Below are 15,334 nucleotides of genomic sequence, written 5' to 3'. Positions count from 1 at the left end.
GATACCCAATGTTGCCGCTGACATTTAACTTGTGCCCCTTTAAAAAAAAAAAAAGAGAATAGGCCTAATTTTGACATGGTGTCTGAAGTTTTATATAGTTGAAGTTCAGTCATATTTGCTTGAACTTGTTAATATATTTTTGGGCATTTTCCATTGTCCGAACTTGAGTCATATTTAACCTTATTTTTCAAGCCTAACTTCAGACACCTCATATCTGAAGTGGATATATATGCAAAAAGTTTAAAATGACAAATACAAATTAGATGACGGTATCAAAAGAGGATGACCCGTAAGAAATTTTACGCCAGAAAAAATGGTCAAGCTCAAATACAAAGCCCAAAAAGTTCAGTAGTGTTACCAAGTCCTGAAGTAAGGAGAATTACATAATAAATTTAGAGCATGTATGTAGCTTGGTGATATTTAAAATCCACCACCATTAGCTGTGAATCCATCATCAACCGATATAATCTGGCCCGTAATAGATGAAGCTGCAGGGAAGCAAAGGAAGGCTATGAAGCCCGAAACATCTTCGGGTTGCCCGACCCGACTCATTGGGGGTAGCCCACAAACTTGTTTATTCTTTCTTGCAGCTGGGGATTTTTCTGCAACAAAATAGAGAATTTTAAAGAAATAAATAAATAAAAAAGAGCTTGACTATTTTATCGACAAGTTCCTCGTTGCATAACAGGGCAGGGAGACGCACGTCCCTAGTTTTAACTAGTGTTTTACACCCACGTTTTTGGGACATGGGGGCGTAAGCGAGACATGGGCGTAATGATCTACGAAGTTTTATATAGTATCTTCAATTTTATAATTTTATTACTAAAAAATAAGCAAATGTAAGGTTTTCATTAAAATTCTGCAAATAAATTCAAATAAATCATCAATAGTATAAAATGAATTATTATAAAATTAATCTGACAAAGGTCACAACACAAAAATGATAATAACCTAGGTAATCTTTAAAATGAAATCTTCTTTCACTTCATCATCAATCTCCAAATCTATTAGTCCTTTCCACCCTCAACTAATATTTGCATTAACTTTTATTTATATATTCAAAGAAGGAGAAGGGCAAAAACCTTAATAGTAATGCCAAAAAAAATGGATGAAGTTGCTTCAGAATATATGACTAAAGTCTATCATATCCACATAATGTCTAAAAAAACTATTTATGGCATTGTTATTTTCTATGAGAGTTGCTTTCTTTATTATATATTTTAAGAAAAACCACTACAACATGGTAACATAAAATATAAATATCATTACAACAATAATAAAAATCATAATCTATAGAAAAAATACTTTTAAAGCAATAAAAAATAAATTAACGCACGGGGCAAACGCCTTTAGGGGACGCTTTCCGTATACACCCCAAAAAGATGGTTTGCGCCTTTCATTGGCCTTTGACCCGTAAGAAATTTGAAAACACCGGTTTTAACAAGAAGCAATAATAAGCGAGAAGGATAGAAAGGCGGACCTATAATTGACAATTAGGTCTAAAATGAGATATAACTGATTTTTCGTTATGAAAAAAGAATGTAGAGATGAAGTTTTTTTTTTTTTTTTGAAGTTCACATACTATATATGTACTGCGCATTGCAGGGCCCTTTTCTTATAGAGGTTGCGCTCTCAGTATAATAACTTTCATTCTAGGCTCGAAGGAGAGGGTAGGTAGAGATGAAGTTGTATGCTAATAAGCTATTTTTTGTATGGCGAGTTCAGGTATATAAATAATTTTCAAGTAAGATATGGAGTGACTTATGAATTGTTTTAAAAAATATAGCAAGTACAAAGCATTCTTGACTAGGAAATGGATGAATAAATTTTTAAAAGATATCAAAAAAGGAATTAAATAAAAAGAACTTACCCTTCTTGCTGCTTCAGTGGGTGGAGTCATAATTGCTCCTGGTGCAACTGCATTGGAATTTTCTCCTTGGCCCATTCACATGCCAAGTTTTTGGTAATTTGATTGATCGCTCCTTTAAGATAAACAAAATGAAAATTAACTTAAATAGCCTCCCGCTCAGAAAATAATCAACAAATATATAATATATGTATAATGTTAGCGAATATAATTTCTTTTGGCCAAGCAGCTAATAGTGTAACTTTCCCTAAAAGGAAAAGAAAATGGTTGGAAGTCAAACTTGTTTTGTCAATAAATCAATTGCTCTTCCTGACTAAAAAATAGAGTAACTCTTTAAATAAATTAGGTAAAAAATTCAAAAATTAAGCTTGTTCGAACAAGCGAAGTTTTTGAGGAAAAAAACACACATTATATCAAGTTTGCTATGAAAAGTTACCTATTAATATATGCTACTTTAGTTGATGGTATAATAAATTTATACATTATCAGTGCACATAATTTAACCTTTTTCTATTCTTTTTTTTTTTTGAGAAAAAAGTTGATTACATCAAATTATGAGAAGATATATGGAAGAAAATATGTCGAATATATATGAAAAATGTTACCTTTGGAAGCAGAATAAAGAGAAATAGAAGGCAAAGCAGTAAGGCCAGCAAGAAGAAACAAAAATAACATTTCCATTTTCAGATGCCTTCAATAAGGGATAAGCAAGTTGAGATAAGTGATAAGCTGCTTCAAAATTAGTTCCCATTAGGATGTTGTAATCTTCTTCTGTGAAATCTTTAGCTTCCTTATGTATCACCACTCCTAAGTTGTTTACCTTAATATACAATAAAGATGTCATGAAAATTGAACATATTATCGTTAGGGAAAATTGTAAATTATTGAAATGCACTAGAAATAAAAGAGACATTTTATATGATACTTAAACAAAATTGAATGTCTTTATCTTACGAAAATTTCTCTTTTAATTTGTGATTTTAGGCAAAGTTTGAGTTTTGTAACAAAAGATAGTTGAGTGATTTTTACAGTAAAATTACAAATGCTACTAGTTCAGTGACTTTGGTATAACAAAACAAAAGTTGAGTGACCAGTTATGAAGTCAACCCCATTTAACTACTTACTTTGTCTCAATTTATGTGGCATTTTTTCGCTTTTCGAGAGTCAATTTAACTAAACTTTTGAAGCTAAATTGGATTAGATTAACTCAATATTTTATGATTAAAATTTATATATTTGAAAACTACATGAAAAGTACTATAAGTTGCAACTTTTCCCATATCAATTTGGTGAAAAAATACATCTTAATATTGGTCAAAGTTCATACAGTTTCAATCTTGGAAAGCAAAAAGTAGCATATAAATTGGGACAGATGGAGTAGTATAGACTAATATTTGTAATTTATTTTTTAAATGATCTGCTAATGGCCAAAAAAAAAGGGGGAAGAAGAATAAATGCACTGCAAATATATAAAAGTTATAGTACTGCTTTTTTCTTCATAAATTGTGATTAGATAAAACTAACTTGAAAACAAAATAGAATAGTGGACTAGAGTCTAACCAAAATATTGAGCTTTCCATTGAAAGCATCTCCAACAATACGCATTACATTCTCACGTTCAGTGCGCAATAATAGGTTGCATACAAAACCTTCAACTTTAAGTCCATTTTTTCTCCAAATGTCAAGGCATTCTTGCAATTCCTCTTCATCACGGGAACATGTATATACTGACATACTGTTGCTCCAAGACTTGTCAGTTCTTCCACTGTTGCAACCTAAATAGCCAAAGTAAAAGACAGAGAAAGAGTTAAAGTAGAGTATCACTATGCCTACTATTTTCTGACAATCAGTGTGACATTAATATTAGGTTAAAGGTCTAAATATATTCCTTAACTTTGCGATTAAGAGCAGATATATCTTTCGTTAAAAAAGTTCCTCTGCCGTTACATGAATAGTGTAAATATACCCTTTCGCTGACAGAATATTTTTAAAAACCATTTAGCTTATTTTTTAACTAGAAAAATGTCACGCGGCTTTAAAAAAAATAAATCTACCCATTTTTTTTAGTAGATTTATTCATGCCACTTTTTTTCTAGTGGGTTGTCTAGTTCATTTTAAACAATTCTCGGTGGCTTTAAAAAAATAAGTCTATTCATTTTTTTAAACGAACCAGATCACTCGGCCCACCAGAAAAGAAATTACCACGTGTCTTTAAAAAATAAGTATATTAACAAGGGAAAAAGTACATAAAGGGTCGTCCGGCCCAAACTATTCCTACCGGATGGCCCGTGTTTCTCTAAACCCAAAGTGTAGCCAGCGCGACCTTTTGTAGCGATTTTAGTCGCCACTAAAAATCCGCTGCAAAAAAAGGGCTATTTGTGGCGGCTTTAGTCGCCACCAAAGATCAATTTTTTTTTCCGGTAAAAGCCATTGAAGATCAACTATGTATAGAAAATGTATCGAAAATGTATCATACGTATAAAAAATGTATCATTGTTGTATAGAATACGTATCCCTACAGTATATGTATAGAAAATGTATCATAGGTCTTTATAATTGTTGTGTAATTTGTGTATAATAAATGTATCATCAACGTATACTCACTAATCATACATATAGTATACATTAGTATGTACATTATACATTGATTATACACTAATGATTCACATATTATACATATTCCATACATAATATGTATCATCAACGTATACTCACTAATCATACATATATTATACATTAGTGTGTACATTATACATTGATTATACACTAATGATTCACATATGTATCGAAAATGTATATCTATAGAAATGTATCATAGGTTTGTATCATTGTTGTGTAATTTGTGTCTAATAAATGTATCATCAACATATACTCACTAATCATACATAAGTTATACATTGATTATACACTGATGATTCACATGTTATACATATTCCATACATAAGTATAGAAAATGTATCATTGTTGTATAATTTATGTATAAAGTGTATCATTCTTGTATAGAAAGTGTATCATACGTCTAGAATATGTATCATACATATACAATATATAAACTGTATCATTCTTGTATAGAAAGTGTATATATAATTCTTGTATAGAAAGTATATATATAATTCCGGCATATGTATATAAAGCCGTATCATTCTTGTATATATAACTGTATATATAGAAAGTGTATCATTCTTGTATAGAAAGTGTATATAAACTGTATCATTCTTGTATAGAAAGTGTATATATAATTCTAGCATATTATATAAACTGTATCATTCTTGTATAGAAAGTGTATCATACGTATAAAAAATATATCATACATATACGTATAGAAACCGTATCATTGTTGTATAGAATATGTATTACTACTGTATATGTATAGAAAATGTATCATACGTATAGAAAGCGTATCATTATTGTATAATATGTGTATAATAAATGTATAATTAACGTATAATTTATAATTAATGTATAATTTATGTATAATTAACGTATAATTTATGTTTAATAAATGTATAATTAATGTATACTTACTAATTTTATTAGTTTGTAGTTAATATATTTTAGTTTGTTAAGTTTTCGATGATGGTTACTTTAGTTTATTTATTTAGTTCTTCTTTTTCAATCCCTAGTAGATGATAGAAAAATAAACGGAAGTTTGCAGCGAACCTAAAGTCGCCACAAAAGTGTTTTGAGATATTTCTTGAAGGCTCAATCAACATATAAATATACACATATTATACATGTTTTGGAATATTTTTTGAAAGTTAATAAGTATACACACATTATACATGTTTTGAAACATTTGTTGAAGGCTCAACATGAATTTTAACTTTTAGTGGAGACTTTTTGAATTGTCACTTAAAAAAAAAAGTTGATCTTTAGTGGCGACAAAGTGGCCACAGAAAGTCTTTTTTTTTTTTAAAGGCATTTGGTGACGAGGAATAGTTTGGGAATATTAACACCACGGTATTAGGCCCATATGTGGGATTACTTTGGCCTATTGGCCATTATATGTCCTTTTCCCTATTAAAAAAAGGGAAAAAGACACCGTGTGTCCAATGGCCCAAAGTAATGTCACATTTGGCCAATATTTGGGCCTAATACCCTCAGGAGTCCGCTCGGCCCAAAATAATGCCAGAAAATGGCAAGTCGGCCCAAAATAATGTCAAGGCTGGCCGTCCAATTATTTGCATAAAGATATATATACATATGTTGAAATTATATATACACTTTATATACAAGAATTATACATTTTATATACATATCTTGAAATTAATCATACATTTATTTTATAAATTTACGTTAATTATACATTTATTATACACATATTATGCAATAATGATATGATATATTTTTTTTACATATACAATAGTGATACATATTATATACCACAATGATACGGTTTCTATTATACATTTTTTATACGTATGGTACACTTTCTATACAAGACTGATACAGTTTATATATACATGCTGGAATTATATATACACTTTCTATACAAAAAATGATACATATTATATACAAAAATGATATAATTTTCTATTCTATACGGGCTTACTGTGTCTTTGATACACATTATATACACAAATGATACATATTATATACAAAAATGATACTTACCTTAGTGATTCATATTTTATACAGTTTTTATACATTACAGATAGATACTGATACATATTTTATACACAAATGATACATATTATAAATAAAAATCGCCTCAAATATTTTTGTGTTTGGATTTTTATTTGAAAATTGTCTTATTTAAGTTTTGGCTAATGGATGGGATTAGTTTAGTGGGTATAATTTGGGTTTGGGAAAAATTGGGTTAGAGGGTGGGATTATTTATGGCCGACCTGCCATATATGTCCTTTTCCCTTAAAAAAAGGGTAGACTTATTTTTTTTGAAGCCATGTGACATTTTAATTAAAACCCAAGCTAAATGATTATTTAAAAAGATTTCGTTAGCGAAAAGGGTATATTAGCGCCACTAGTGTAACCTCACGGATATATATGAACCACTTTTAACAGGAGATATATCTGCTTTAAATAAAAAGGTTGAAGGGTATATTTGCACCTTTTCTCCTAATATTAAGACTTGTTATGAGTTTAAAAAAGTATATGCAGGCTGCTAGAATATAATTATATGTAGTTGTACGTATCCATAAAAAGTAAGATTAATAACTTGAAAAGTACTGCAACATCCTACAACAGGTTAAAATATATTTTTCACAGATTTTCAACTGTATAGACTGTAGTTCGATTAGTCAGATAATCGACTATCCGACTATAGATACTATTTCAAATATTGAAATAATATTTGGTTTTAGATACTTTTAAAAACAACTCAATTAAATCATGTCCAAACACCAAGATTTGTGACACCCTGCTCAAGAATCTGCTTGTTTCCATGAGAACTATTAACTCTATGAATGAAAGACTCATTAATTGTGAAATTTCAAACTCACCCAATGCCTCTAGAACCACCAGTACCAAGGTTTGTGGTGCCTTCGAGGCTCCATCTTCCTCCATAGTTATTATTCACATGAGCTTTTGATTCTTCCATTTTTTATTTCTTTGGTATTTTCAAAAACAACCCAAAAGAGAGAGTTTAAAGTTTTCTTTGTGTTTCCCAAGTCTTCAGATTGCAGTAGATAATACAAACATATTAGTATAATATAATGTAAAAAACAGAACATGATTTTGGTAACCTATTAATATAGTATAATGTTAAAAATAGAAAATGATTTTGGTAACATATTAAATAGTATAATGTTAAAAAAAATAGAAAATGATTTTGGTAACATATTAATTAGTATAGTATAATGTTAAAAACAGAAAATAATTTGGTAACATATTAATTAGTATAGTATAATATTAAAAACAGAAAATAATTTTGGTAACATATTAATACAGTATATAATGTTAAAAACAGAAAAGTATAATGTTAAAAAACAGAAAAGTCTAATGTTAAAAAACAGAAAATAATTTTGGTAACATATTAGCATAGTATAATGTTAAAAAACAGAAAAGAATAATGTTACTCCCTCCGTCCCAATTTATGCGACACTTTTCGCTTTTCGAGAGTCAATTTGATTAAACTTTAAAGCTAAATTGGATTAGATTAACTTAATATCTTAAGATTAAAATTCATATATTTGAAACTACATGAAAAGTACTATAATTTGGAACTTTTCTCATATCAATTTGGTGAAAAAATACATCTTAGAATATTGGTCAAAGTTCATGCAGTTTGAATATCGGAAAACGAAAAATGTCACACAAATTGCGACAGAAGGAAGTAATAAACTTAAAATGATTTTGGTAACATATTTATATAGTATTATGTAAAAAAACAGAAAATAGTTTTGATAATGACCTGTTATTGCAGTTTAAGTTTTGTGCACTATCAGTGTATAAATTTTTTTACACCATCGGTAAAAATGACGGTGTCACCAATTCTTCTTCTTCTTCTTATTATTATTATTATTATTATTATTATTATTATTATTATTATTATTATTATTATTATTATTATTATTATTATTATTATTATTATTTTCCTAATATTAAGCACTATGGTTTTGCTCTATCTCCTCCAAATCTTCCTTTTAACTCGCTCTCCTCCAAATCCTCCTTTCCTGTTTTATTTCTTCAACTTTCTTTCCAACTCATATGCCTTTAATTTTGATCTCTTTAATGTAAGCACGTAATGCACTTTAGAATTTTGATGCAAATTTTTATATTATATTTCTATAGATCCTTCTTAACTACGAAGAAAAAGAAAAAAAATTGAAATTTGTTCATATATGTCGTTGCAATCACTAAGAAAATAAAAATATGTGTACTCGCGAACTACTCGCGAACTCTTAAAGCGAAAGCAAACTCTTCAAGATCAACTATGGCTGAATCATTAAAGATTTATTTTTTTCAAAGTTCACAACATCTAAGGCATTGAAGGATAGCTTCACAGAAACTAATTGTAACGATCTTGTTGGGAAAAAAAAAACATGAAAATTTGAAATTTTGATTAATAAACGCTATAAGGGATACAGATTTGATTTACGCTAAAAAGGGAAATTTATTTTGATTAGAGTACCATTAGGACTCTACTTGTTCTTTATATCTTTTCCTAAATCTTAATTATAAAAGTTACCATAATTGTCCTTTAATTTACCTGATAGTGTAAAATTTTTTTTACACTGACAGTGCACAATACTTAAACTCTTATAATATAATATAATGTTAAGAAACAGAAAATGATTTTAGAAACATATAATATATTACAATATTAAAAAAAAATGATTTTGATAATATATTTGTATAGTAATAAAATATTAAAAGACGAAAATTTTGGTAACATATTTGTTTTTGGTAAATAAACTAAATTTTGTTACCAAAGTGGAGAAATACAAAGCAGTTTACTCAAGCCAGAAAAACCCCACGCCTGTACCATCAAGTCACCAAATCATAAAAGCAACAGCAAAAGTTAAACACTAAGGATAGAAATTAAGAGTAAGCTTCCTAGCCAAACTAGGCTCTATCACTCCTTTATAACGCACTTTCTAAAAACATTTCAAATAATTCTTAATTTGATTATCTTGTTTATGATTGTAAGACACTAATGAAAGGTTTTCAATAAGTTTTTGTTTCTCTAGTTAGAAAATCAACAATTAAAGCTGCTCATGCTTTAGTTAGGATGACTGTTTCTATATCTGGTTCGATGGAATAGGGGTCTGTCCCACCATTTTTTATTTTTTATGTACTCTCTTTTGATTTGAGTAATAATATTCATAACTGATTTTGCAGGACTAGCTTCTGAAATATTCATGTTCCTTTTCCTCAATATCCAGTTAACACTACAGGCTAATGGCATTCCATATATAATTGCACCAGCTGACTTGCCACTTGCCTGCAGGATGGTCCATTCCACCTCTTGACTCCACAGCAGGACACTTCTTGCAATGCCTTGCAAGATCAAAATTGTTACACCTTGTACTGTTGTACGTTGAGTTTTGCCGCGAGTTAATCGACGTAGACTTAGAAGGCGAGACTATCTTCGAGGTTATTAGAGATTAGACATGTTTATTCTAGGTATATGAGGGTTTAAAACTTTGTTTAGTAGGTATTGGGAGGTTTAGAAACTAAACGAATCGACGAGAATACGTTTCGACGAAAATCGAATTTTTAGGGGTGTTATAACTTATATGGACCTTATAAAATTATACGGCCCGTAAGAGTGTTGTACCCCCACCGTATGATGGTAACAGTGGGGGAGTACACTGTGACTGTTCAACGGTCCGTTATATGGACCGTATAATGTACCGTATAACAAAGGCGGTGGAAGTTTCATTTTAGTATATAATTCGAACTTTCTCATTTCTTTTCGTTTCAACACTTATTCCAGACCCTAAGAGCTCCTAAACCCTGTCCCTAAGTTCTCCTATTAGATTAGACAAAGTCCAAGACAAATCAAAGTGATTAGTATATCAAGAAGCTAGGAAACCTTCCTAGGAGTTGAATTAATCTTATGGTTTGAAGTTGGAGCTTCCTTCAAGGTGAAGAAAGCTGGAGTTCAAGTTATTCTTCTGGGTTTGAGGTAAGATTCCATATCTTTTCCATATTCTCGAGTTAGTTTAGCCTTTTATCGACTTGTTTAGATGAAGAAATGGTGGAAAGGAAGCTAGAAACTATATTGGGACTCTTGTTGGTTTATGGACTGTTTGAAGAGTGTTCTTGAGTTGTGGCTGGCTGGAATTCTAGGTATTTAACTTGTGGATGTTGTTGTTATTATTGTTGTTGTTGTGCATCATAAATATGGAAAGAAAGAATGTTGTATATAAGTGTATATTGGATTTGTTTGGGTGCATATTTGTGATGCTTTGTACTTGGAAGTTAGAAGAAGGTAAAAGAAGTTGTTGTTGATGTTGTTGATGTTAATTGATGATATTGATTGAGTTGGAAATGTTGTGAATAGGGGAAAATGTTGCCCGATTCTTTTTAGAACTAGTTATCATTTTGATATACACTAGATACTAGTGTTTGTTAAGTTAATGAATGTGCTATCTTTATTATAGGTCGAAGTACTAATTGATACGAGATCGTTGTTCAGTTCGTATGGTGACGCGAGGTATGTAAAGGCTATCCCTTCTTTCTCACTTTGGCATGTTCTCTCCTTGACGAACTACCTTCGATTATATGCACAAAGATGTGCTATTCGTAATAGTTGTACTTGGGTTACCATGACCCTATTGTAGCTCTTCTCCCTTATTGGGAATGAGCTTACGATTAGTTTAGTTAGCAAAACAATTAAAACAATAGAAAATATGACTATAGAACATATAGAGTCACAGTTGCCTTCGGGGCTATGATGGTTGCCTTCGGGGCTAGGATATGTTTGCCTTTGAGGCTAAGATAAGCTTGCCTTTGGGGCTATGAATCTTGCCTATGGGGCTATTGGCCATACAGATTGCCTTCGGGGCTATACAGATGCGTGCTTTCCTTCGGGGCTATGATTATACATACAGACTGCCGTTGGGGTTACATTGAGTGCCCTCGGGGCTAAGCATGCATTGTCTACGTGCCTTATACAAGGCTAAGTGGTTTGACGTCGTATTATTAGCCATTAGACGCTAGAGGAAGATAAGTACGATCGACTTCTTTATTGACTCTTCAGTTTACGTTATGTTACTTTATATTTCATTTCAGTATTAGTTTCAGTAGCCTTACATACTCGGTACATTATTTCATACTGACATCCCTTTGCCTGGGGATGATGTGTGTTCATGCCGCGAGGTTCGGACGGGTTGCCGGAGAAGGATCGTACCGGTAGGATTTTTGAGTACCCGGCCGATGTGATAAGCTCCAGGTCATTCGGAGTTACCTGGTTCAGAGTTTTGTGTATATATAGTATGGGTACGCCGGGGCCCTATCCCGATCATGTTACAGTTCACTCCTGTAGAGGCTTGTAGACTTATTTTGTCGGTACAGCATGTCAGCATGGGGGCCTTGTCGGCCCTTGTATATATCTATTTTGGGGTTATACTGCTTGCAGTATGTCGACCTAGTTGGCCGTGTAGTTATTTATACATGCGTTGAGATGATCCTATTTCGCCGAGTTAGTCTGGAATACAGATATTACAGCTTAGGGCCTCATCGGCCCCAGATATGATATTATGTTTACAGGTTGGCCTCCTTGGCCTGATTTGTCTTTCGAGGTATAGATGATACGAGTTCCAGCTTGGTTCGCTCGGGCCGAGTAAGGCATCGGGTGCTAGTCACGCCTCAGCTAGGTTGGGGTGTGACAAAAATTTTAGACCACACAGTTTTAGAGTAATTACACTGAAAATAGATGATCTATGCAGTATTGCTTTCCAGAATTGCACAATGGACACTCATATTTCAAGTTATAACTTATAATCTTCATGTAGGATTAGGTTGTGGTAGAAGTCCATCCTCTGCATCCACATAACTATACTGCGCAGTAGAACTACTTAAAAGGCCAGCAATGTTGCACTCCACACCACCACCACCACCAACAACATATCTAGTGTAATCCCATAAGTGGGGTCTAGGGAGTGTAAAGTGTACGCAGACTTTACCCCTACGTACCTTGGCAGGTAGAGAGGTTGTTTTTACTCTCGGCGCAAGTAAAGCAGAAACAACATCAGGATTGCAAGAAAACTAAAGCAGAAAAGACAACAAGTAGTAATAAAAAACTAAGAATAAGAAATATGCGAATACTTAAATAATAAGTACAAGAAAATGACGGAAATAACACTGATCCAACAATATAATAAAGATCCAACACTCCACAGCTTTAGCCAGAGGCCTAAAAATATAAGCCATACTAACATGTAGTTGCTCGTTTTTTCAATCCACTCTTTGCCACTGCCTTTGCTTTGACAGTTTGCCAATGTTCATTATTGGTCAAGTCTGATCAACATTTGCCATAACCTTAGTTAGATCATTCACTTCAGTGCTAGAAGTGGCTTGCATAGGTAACAGTTGGTTCTGATCATCTCCATCCTTCTTATACCATGTATACTTCTTTTTTTACTATACAGGTTTGGTTTGCTTCTCCTTCTACGTAAGGGCCACTGGTGGAGCCTTCCCAAGAGGTTTTCAGAAGGACAGCACCTAATCATATAGCAAAATTTGTTCAAAGATTCTTCTATTTGGGTAAAGGACCTTAATGGTAAGGCACAAAGATTTAGTGATGTCCATTTCAACAAAAATTCTAGCATATGAGATACGCTCTATCATGGTTGTCCACTCATCTGTATAGGTAAGAACTTCTAAATCAGTTCTAATTTTACTCAGAGAGTCCATGCTCCAGAAACTTTTAGGGACAGGTTAGGCAATTTGACCCATTTTGAAATGGTTGGCAATACTTCAGCCTTGAGATCAAAATCAGCAGCCCAGACCTCAATGATAAGGGGTTTATTAGTAATTGTATATGGTCCTACATATAATACTTCTATCTCTTTCCTCCATGGAATTGAACTTCACAAGGAAATAGTCATCATTGTGATTTTTGGTTTAGCAATATAGCTCCAATTGGCTGCCAACAATCTTTCCATAGCTCCAATGTTGGTGTTTTCTCCCACAACATACGTTATAAGTCATATTAGTATAGACTTATAATGTTAATGTTATATTAGTATAGTACAGTCAAACCTCTCTATATAGTGGCAACGTTTGTCCGAAAATTTCATAGCTGCTATAGTGAGGTGTTGTTATGTATGTATACTGACATTTGATGTTTGATTCTCATTTAGCTGTTATAAACAAAAGTAGGCATAAATTTATTTTTCTATACTTTTTTATATATGTTATAAACGAAAACAAAATACTTGTTAATTTTAAAATCTCGATTGATTTTTCTGTTTCATTAATAAAAACTGAAGTGATTAATAAATTCATAACTAGTTGTACCGTACTAAGAAGCATATGCATTTTAAATTAATTGAAAATTTAAATATTTCAAGTTTGACGTAAGAATTCTACAATTGTAGGTTGTTTCGTAAATTCCAGTCTCTTAGTGATAATATAATGCTTGAATTAATGAAGATTTTTGTCCAAACTTTCAGCAAAAAGGAATTCAATAGCTTTCTCTTGATGATTACCATAAATATTTTAATATTTTATTTTTATACATAATATATTTCTTACAAAAGATTACTTCCCCCAATTCAAAAATTACTTCCCCCAGTTCAAAAAGACTGTCCACTTAAGTCATTTGCACACCTCTTAAGAAAATACTGACTCCCAGGCAAAAATAGGTAATTTGACTAAACTATCCCAAATTAAATAAGTATTGGGATTTGGTCACTTAATACCAAATAAGGAAAAATCGGAAAAAATAATGTTTGGACACCTTTTTTGAACAAAAAAATAAAGGCTAAGTGGAGACTCTTTTTGAATAGGAGGGAGTATTACACAATATTTGAGTATGATTGTTATAGAGAGGTAATTTTACAAAGAGTGTACCGCTATAATGAACGCCACTACTGTTATAGGTAGAATGTTGTTATAGAGAAGTAAAATATAACATAAAAAATCGGTTCCGGAGAAAATCAGGCTATTATAACGAATGACAATTATAGAGAGGTTTGACTGTATAATGTTAAAAAAAAAAATGGTTTTGGTAACATTTTACTCCCTCCGGTTCACAATAAGTGACTTTTTGGTCTTTGCACGCCCCTTAAGAAAATATTACTTCCTCCCCTTATAGTACCTATTTAGTATAGTTTCTTGATTACATAAAACTCGCTTATCGAAATAGAGAAAAATTTGAAAGATAATAATTAATAGCTCCTTGATTATGTAAAAAAACACCTATTTTGGTTCAAAATAAAAGATCAAAAGGTCACTTATTATGGATCGGAGGGACCAACACACCTCATCTTCACCTCCACCCCCATCCCCACCACCCCACACCCGTACCCCACTCCCCACCTCTCATAGTCTTTGGGGGAAGTTTGCTAAAAGGCCACTTCCAAAACTTAATTAGCTAAAAGGCCATAAGTCTCAAAGAATTGGAGGAAATGCCACCATTTATGACGTCATCATTGTCAGACGCGTCACTTGACAACCCTAGCCCCAAAGTTTTGAAAATTACACTTTGGTCCCACAGCCCCAACATTTTAATTACTCGAACAGAAATAAAAAAATAAAATATTTCCCTCCAAAAGCTCCCGATTTCTGCAATTCCAGATCCCGTTTCCAGCAAAAATCTAGCTTTTCACTGGAAAATCAGTCCCCAACGACGGAAAGCTTCTACATTTCAGCCATTGTAAGTAAAAGCTCGTAGAAATCGTCGAGAAGGAGCTTTCCTGATTGTTGTAAAAGCTCACTTTTCCGGCGAAAATTCTAGCCTCATTTCGACATTCCGTCAATTCTCCATTCAAATACCTCAGTTTGTAACTAGTAACAGCTTTATCCCTGCCCTTTTTGGTTCTACATCGGGTACAG

At 32.1% G+C, this 15,334-nt stretch overlaps 1 pseudogene; it reads right to left on the bottom strand.

Annotated features, from left to right (window-relative positions):
- Nucleotides 1-420: 420 nt before the first annotated feature.
- LOC132032068 (tropinone reductase 1-like) lies at nucleotides 421-7,424 on the bottom strand (annotated as a pseudogene).
- Nucleotides 7,425-15,334: the final 7,910 nt, after the last annotated feature.

This window comes from Lycium ferocissimum, chromosome 9, assembly GCF_029784015.1.
Source record: "Lycium ferocissimum isolate CSIRO_LF1 chromosome 9, AGI_CSIRO_Lferr_CH_V1, whole genome shotgun sequence".
NCBI classification, from domain to species: domain Eukaryota; kingdom Viridiplantae; phylum Streptophyta; class Magnoliopsida; order Solanales; family Solanaceae; genus Lycium; species Lycium ferocissimum.
Note: the sequence above shows the minus strand (reverse complement) of the source record. Positions and strands in the feature narration are given on the sequence as shown.